Source organism: Callorhinus ursinus, unplaced genomic scaffold (genome assembly GCF_003265705.2).
Source record: "Callorhinus ursinus isolate GAN/ISIS: 27379988/994484 unplaced genomic scaffold, GSC_fseal_2.0 scaffold16, whole genome shotgun sequence".
In the NCBI taxonomy this organism is placed as follows: Eukaryota; Metazoa; Chordata; class Mammalia; order Carnivora; family Otariidae; genus Callorhinus; species Callorhinus ursinus.
The window spans coordinates 3,502,542-3,510,223 of record NW_027397078.1 but is presented as its reverse complement, the minus strand read 5'-3'; the positions used below and the strand labels follow the sequence as shown (position 1 = coordinate 3,510,223).

At 42.2% G+C, this 7,682-nt stretch overlaps 1 non-coding gene across 1 annotated transcript; it reads right to left on the bottom strand.

The window, feature by feature from the left end:
* Nucleotides 1–5,250: 5,250 nt before the first annotated feature.
* Nucleotides 5,251–5,353, bottom strand: LOC112813054 (U6 spliceosomal RNA). The gene has a single exon (XR_003205436.1). It is a non-coding gene; the product is annotated as a U6 spliceosomal RNA (small nuclear RNA).
* Nucleotides 5,354–7,682: the final 2,329 nt, after the last annotated feature.

Here is a 7,682-nt window from a genome sequence, read left to right as displayed (position 1 = left end):
CCCCGGATAAGATAAACTCCTTTAGTTAATATTTCCAGATACTCTCGAGTGAGCAGTGCATATCAGTGTTTGAGAAATCCAAACGAAGGAAGTTCTTTTATTTTCATAGCAGCTAAGGTAATTGATACTGTTAACAAACAGAAGAAGTAAGGAATTCTACATTACGTTTTTTTTTTTAAGATTTTATTATTTATTTATTTATTTGACAGAGAGAGAGAGAGCACAAGTAGGCAGAGCGGCAGACGGAGGGAGAGGGAGAAGCAGGCTCTCTGCTGAGCAGGGAGCCCGATGAGGGACTCGATCCCAGGATCCTGGGATCATGACCTGAGCCGAAGGCAGATGCTTAACTGACCGAGCCACCCAGGTGCTACACTAGGTTGTAATTTGAACGGACCTGTTGAATGGAAGGAACTGAACACCCCCATCTCCAGCAGGTCAGGATGTACCCAATGTAACAAGCGTTGCCTCTTGAAGTGTCAGAGCCAAATTTTCCTGGTGTTCAATATGGCTACAATTCTCTGGGCTGGACTAATGAAAATTTCTACCTTATTACCCAGACTGTCACCCCAGCTAGTGTAATCAGATACTCTGGAGATCTCCGGCAAGAAGCACGCCTGAAGGTTTCCACCTAACCTCTGAAAAGTTTTGGGGGCCAGCCAATTCTGCACTCACATCACCTGTTTTCTTCCAAACCCCTGAAGTCATCAAGTTTTACCAAGCATGAAACCTGTATGTTGCAAACAAGTTCTTTTCCTGCTTGATGCCATTGGCAATCTTCTCGGGAATACTGTGGCAAGACAAGCTGAGAGAAGGAAAACCTCAAACTTCAATCACTGGGGGACATTTGCTCTTGAGGTCAAAGGGCTGGACACGTGAGAAGAGAAAATATGCATTGAGGCTTGAAGTAGCAGGAACTATTATCAGAGGGAAAACTAAAGCCAAGAGAGATAAGTAACCTGCCCAACTTTGAACAAAAGCACCTTTAATTATGAAGATGTCCTGCTTCTCGGAACAGAGCTTATGAAAAATGGGGCACAGAAATAACAGAAAACATGTGAATACACAAGGCTGTAGTTACCAACTATCACATCCGAAGAAAAACAGAGGAATCAAGTAGATCGCGAGCTGATTGCTTTGCCTTTTTCAACTTCCATTTCTGCCACCTGCCCACCAAGTCTATCATGTGTCCCTTTACTCCGTGTTAACCCTTTCACTCCCTGCGTTTCCTCCATGTAGCTCACCTACTTCCCTTTAACCCAGAGACCCACCCCCGCTCCGTACTAGTTGCTAGGAGGACTTGACAAGGTAAGGTATTTCTGCAGTAGAACTGTGTAAATTGCAAAGTGCCACCAAAACAGACACATAGATGAATGGAACAGAATAGAGAACCCAGAAACGGACCCACAACTATATGGTCAACTAACCTTCAACAAAGCAGGAAAGAATATCCAATGGGGAAAAAAACAGTCTCTTCAACACATGGTGTTGGGAAAACTGGACAACCACATGCAGAAGAATGAAACTGGACCGCTTCCTTACACCACACACAAAAATAAATTCAAAATGGATGAAAGACCTAAATATGAGACAGGAAACCACCAAAATCCTAGAGGAGAACACAGGCAGTAACCTCTTCGACCTCGGCCGCAGCAACTTCTTTCTGGATATGTCTCCTGAGGCAAGGGAAACAAAAGCAAAAATAAACTATTGGGATAAAAATCTTCTGCTCATTGAAGGAAACAATCAAGATAAAAAGCTTCTGCTCATTGAAGGAAACAATCGACAAAACTAAAAGGCAGCCTACGGAATGGGAGAAGATATTTGCAAATGACATACCTGATAAAGGGTTACAATCCAAAATTATAAAAAACTTACCAAACTCAACACCCAAAAAACAAATAATCCAGTTAAGAAATGGGCAGAAGACGTGAACAGACACCTTTCTTTTTTAAAATGTTTTCATTTTTAACATCTTCATTAGGGTTTAATTGATATAAGAGAAGCTGAATGCATTTAAAATACACAACTTGATAAGTTTTCACATATTTATGAGTCAGCAAAAGCATCAGCACAACAAAACATTTGCTTTAGTCTGCTTCTGCAACAAGATAGTGATTTCATTTCTTTTGATTATATACCCAGAGATGGATTGCTGGATCATTTGGTAGTTCCATTTTTCACTTTTTGAGGAACTTCCATAGCTTTTTCCACAGTGAATGTACCAATTTACACTTCCAACTACAGTGCATAAGGATCTCTTTACAACCTCACTAACACTTGTTATCTCTTTTATTATTATTATTATGTTCAATTAGCCGGCATATAGTACGTCATTAGTTTTTGTTGTAGTGTTCAACGATTCATCAGTTGCACCTAACACCCAGTGCCCATCACCACACGTTCCCTCCTTAATACCCATCACCCAGTTACCCCTTCCCCCACCCCCCTCCCCTCTGAAACCCTCAGTTTGTTTCCCGGAGTCCAGAGTCTCTCATGGTTCATCTCTCCCTCCAATTCCCGCCCCCCCATTTTTCCCTCCCTTCCCCTGTGGTCCTCCACGCTATTCCTTATGTTCCACATTTGAGTGAAACCATGTGATAATTGCCTTTCTCTGCTTGACTTACTTCGCTTAGCATAATCCCCTCCAGTTGCACCCATGTCGATGCAAATGGTAGGTATTCATGCTTTCTGATGGCTGAGTAATATTCCATTGTATATATGGACCACATCTTCTTGATCCATTCATCTGTTGAAGGGCATCTCGGCTCTTTCCACAGTTTGGCTATTGCGGACATTGCTGCTATGAACATTGGGGTGCATATGGCCCTTCTTTTCACTACATCTGTGTCTTTGGGGTAAATACCCAGGAGTGCAATTGCTGGGTCATAGGGTAGCTCTATTTTTAATTTTTTGAGGCACCTCCACACTGTTTTCCAGAGTGGCTGTACCAGCTTGCATTCCCACCAACAGTGGAGGGGGATTCCCCTTTCTCCACATCCTTGCCAACACTTGTTGTTTCCTGTCTTGTTAATTTTTGCCATTCTTACTGGTGTAAGGTAGTACCTCATTGTGGCTTTGATTTGTATTTCCCTGATGGCTAGTGATGTTGAACATTTTTTCATGTGTCTGTTAGCCATTTGTATGTCTTCTTTGGAGAAGTGTCTGCTCATGTCTTCTGCCCGTTTTTTGACTGGATTATTTGTTTTTTGGGTGTTGAGTTTGAGAAGTTCTTTATAGATTTTGGATAGTAGCCCTTTATCTGTTATGTCATTTGCAAATATCTTCTCCCATTCTGTGGGTTGCCTCTTAGTTTTGTTGACTGTTTCCTTCGCTGTGCAAAAGCTTTTTATCTTGATGAAGTCCCAGAAGTTCATTTTTGCTCTTGTTTCCCTTGCCTTTAGAGATATGTCTTGGAAGAGGTCGCCGTAGCCAATGTCAAAGAGGTTACTAGCTGTGTTCTCCTCTAGGATTTTGATGCATTCCTATAGACACCTTTCCAAAGAAGACATCCAGATGGCTAACAGACACGTGAAAAGATGTTCAACAACACTCATCATCAGGGACGTACGAGTCAAAACCATGATGAGATACCACCTCACACTTGTCAGAATGGCTATAATTAACATGTCAGGAAATGACAGATGTTGGTGAGGACGCGGAGAAAGGGGAACGCTCTTGCACTGTTGGTAGGATGCAAAATGGTGCAGCCACTCTGGAAAACAGTGTGGAGGTTCCTCAAAAAGTTAAAAATAGAACTACTCTATGACCCAGCAATGCACTATTATTTAACCAAAGGATACAAAAATACTCATTCGAAGAGGCACATGCACCCCAATGTTTATAGCAACATCATCAACAATAGCCAAACTACAGAGAGAGCCCAAATGTCCATTGACTAATGGATGGATAAAGAAATGGAATATTACACAGCCATCAAAAAGAATGAAATCTTGCCATTTGCAATGAGGTGGTTATAGCTAGAGTGTATTATGCTAAGTGAAGTCAGTCAGTCAAAGACAAATACCATATGATCTCACTTATATGTGGAATTTAAGAAAGAAAACAGATGAACATGGGGGTAGGGGGGAAAGAAAAAAAGGAGAGAGGGAAACAAGCCATAAGAGACTCTTAATGATAGAGAACAAACTGAGGGTTGATGGAGAGAGGTGGACGGGGTATGAGCTAGATGGGCGAAGGGTGTTAAAGAGGGCATTTGTTGTGACGAGCACTGGGTGTTGTATGGAAGTGATGAATCACTGAATTGTATTCCAGAAACCAATACTGCACTGTATGTTAACTAACAAAATTTAAATTAAAAAAGTGTGTCTTAAAAAATTGCAAAGTGCCATTTAAATGTGAAGTATTATTATTTTTTACATTAACTTGATGTCAACGCCCTGTCCTACCACCCTGCCTGGCATGGCCTACAACTCCTTAAGGATCAGAAGACATGGCACCTTATTTACTATCTTTACCATTTTTAAGTATTTTTAAGCTCGGTAGTGTTAAGTATATTCACATTGTGGTACAACCAACCTCCAGAAATTTTCATCTTGCAAAACCAAAATTCTATACCTATTAAACAACAAATTCCCATTCCTCCCTCCCCTCAGTCCCTGGCAACTACCATTCGACTTTCTATCTCTATGAACTTGACTATTCTAGATACCTCATATGTGTACAGTCATACCGTATTTGTCTTTTTATGGTATTTGTGACTGGGCTATTTCACGTGGCATAATGTCCTCAAGTTTCATCCACGTTGTAGGCTGTGTCAGAATTTCCTTCCTTTTTTTTTTTTTCTTAAAGTAGGCTCCATGCCTCGCATGGAGCCCCAGGCGGGGCTTGAACTCACGACCCGGAGATCAAGAGCTGGGAGCCGAGATCAAGAGTTGGACGCTTAATCAACTAAGCCAGCCAAGCACCTCAAAATTTCCTCCCTTTTTAAGCCAAATAATATTCCCCTGTATGTACACACCACATTTTGCTTACCCATTCATCCATTGAAGGACATTTGGGTTGCTTCCTCTTATTCTTAGAGCAGGTTAAAATCAGTGCCACTGCCAGGTCACACAAAAAGAAATGACCCCCACCCTTTCTAACCTGCTTCCTACTCTCCACTGTCACCTGTGTGTCACAGACTGACCCTCCTCCCACTCTTTCTCCTATGACTTCACTCCAGTGCCTCCCTTCCCCTCTTCGTCTCACAGACTAGGGCAACCGAGGGCTCTGGACCCTTATATTTTTGTGTTCAATATGGAAGGCTTCATGAATTTGCGTGTCCTTGCGAGGGGCCATGCTAATCTTCTCTGTATCGTTCCAATTTTCGTACACGTGCTGCTGAAGTGAGCACCCTTCATTGTATTTATTCTTTTTTTTAATACTCATCGAGATATAATTTCCATATACAACATCGTGTCAGCTTAAGGGGTACGACATGTCGATTTGATACATTTATATACTGCAGTTTGATTACCACCATAGTGTTAGCTAACACCTCTACCCCATTACATAATTATTTCTCTTCTGTGGTGAGAACAATTGGGATCTAGTCTTTTAGCCGCTTGGAAGTTTATAATACAGTACTGTTGACTATAATCACTGTGCTCTGTGGGCCCTTCATTTTTAGTTGCCAGACTCTAACCCTGGGCTTCTGGAAGACTCTGGCACTCATGTTTTTTGTTTTGTTTTGTTTTGTTTCTACTGGGAAATGCATCAGATCCTCTACCAATTCCCAGTAGATGCTGGTTCCTAGGCCCAAAGGTCCAAGTGGGGCTTTTCCCCGTGGGTGAATTCTCCCGACATGGCCCCCTGCTGCCATCTGCTGGCTGTAGTCATCAATGCTTCTATGGGCCTGTGTCTATCCAAAGGGTTGAACCTTTCCAACCCATCATCCATCCTGGGATAAGACTTTCAACTACTTAACTTTTTTCTTTCCCGTATTTTACCTCTATCCTGTTTTTAAAAGAAAGAACTTTTAGCGAATCTGTGTGCAGGTTACACCATAGGCTCATCTGCCTTGCCCAAATATAGAGAAAAAAAAAATCTCCTCTCCAGATATTTGCAAATGACATATCAGATAAAGGGCTAGTATCCAAAATCTATAAAGAACTTATCAAATTCAACACCCAAAGAACAAATAATCCAATCAAAAATGGGCAGAAGACATAAACAGACATTTCTCCAAAGAAGACATCCAAATGACCAACAGACACATGAAAACGTGCTCAACATTGCTCGGCATCAGGGAAATCCAAATCAAAACCTCAATGAGATACCACCTCACACCAGTCAGAATGGCTAAAATTAACAAGTCAGGAAACGACAGATGTTGGCGGGGATGTGGAGAAAGGGGAACCCTCCTACACTGTTGGTGGGAATGCAAGCTGGTGCAACCACTCTGGAAAACAGTATGGAGGCTCCTCAAACAGTTGAAAATGGAGCTACCATATGACCCAGGAATTGCACTACTGGGTGTTTACCCCAAAGATACAAATGTAGGGATCCGAAAGGGCACCTGCATCCCAGTGTTTATAGCAGCAATCTCCACAATAGCCAAACTATGGAAAGAGCCTAGATGTCCATCAACAGATGAATGGATAAAGATGATGTGGCATATATATACAATGGAATATTACATAGCCATCAAAACCCCCAAATCTTGCCATTTGCAACGACGTGGATGGAACTAGAGGGTATTACGGTAAGTGAAATAAGTCAATCCGAGAAAGACGTGTATCATATGATATCACTGATATGAGGAATTTAAGAAATAAGACAGAGGAGCATAGGGGAAGGGAGGAAAAAATGAAACAAGATGAAACCAGAGAGGGAGACAAACCGTAAGAGACTCTTAATCTCAGGAAACAAACCGAGGGTTGCTGGAGGGGAGGGGGGTGGGAGGGATGGGGGGCTGGGTGATGGACACTGGGGAGGGTATGTGCTATGGTGAGCGCTGTGAATTGTGTAGACTGTTGAATCACAGACCTGTACCCCTGGAACAAATAATACATTATATGTTAAAAAAAAAGTAGGAAGGGAAAAATGAAGGGGGTGAATTGGAGGGGAGGATGAACCATGAGAGACGATGGACCCTGAGAAACAAACTGAGGGTTCTAGAGGGGAGGGGGGTGGGGGGATGGATGAGCCTGGTGATGGGTATTAAGGAGGGAACGTTCTGCATGGAGCCCTGGGTGTTATATGCAAACAATGGATAATGGAACACTACATCAAAAACTAATGATGTAATGTACGGTGACTATCATAATAAAATAAAATTTTTAAAAATCTATCCATATTTGGGCACTTCAATTTGCAAAGGGACAAAAGAAAAGTCCCAGAATGTCTGGGGTTCTCCTCATCTCCCTGGAAGCAGTTATATTACATTCAAATAAGTTGAATTGTAGATAATATCTAAAATACCAAGTATTCTTTGCCACTCAAAACGTTTCTAAAGTGTTTTGAAAACATTCCAACATAAAACAAGATCCTTTATTGTTATCACAGACATAAAAATGAAATCTAGGTATGCTTGGGTGGCTCAGTCGGTTAAGCATCTGCCCTCGGCTCAGGTCGTGATCCTGGGGTCCTGGGATCGAGCCCCGCATCAGGCTCCCTGCTCAGCGGGGAGCCTGTTTCTCCCTCTGGCTGCCGCTCCCCCTGCTTGTGCTCGCTCTCTCTCG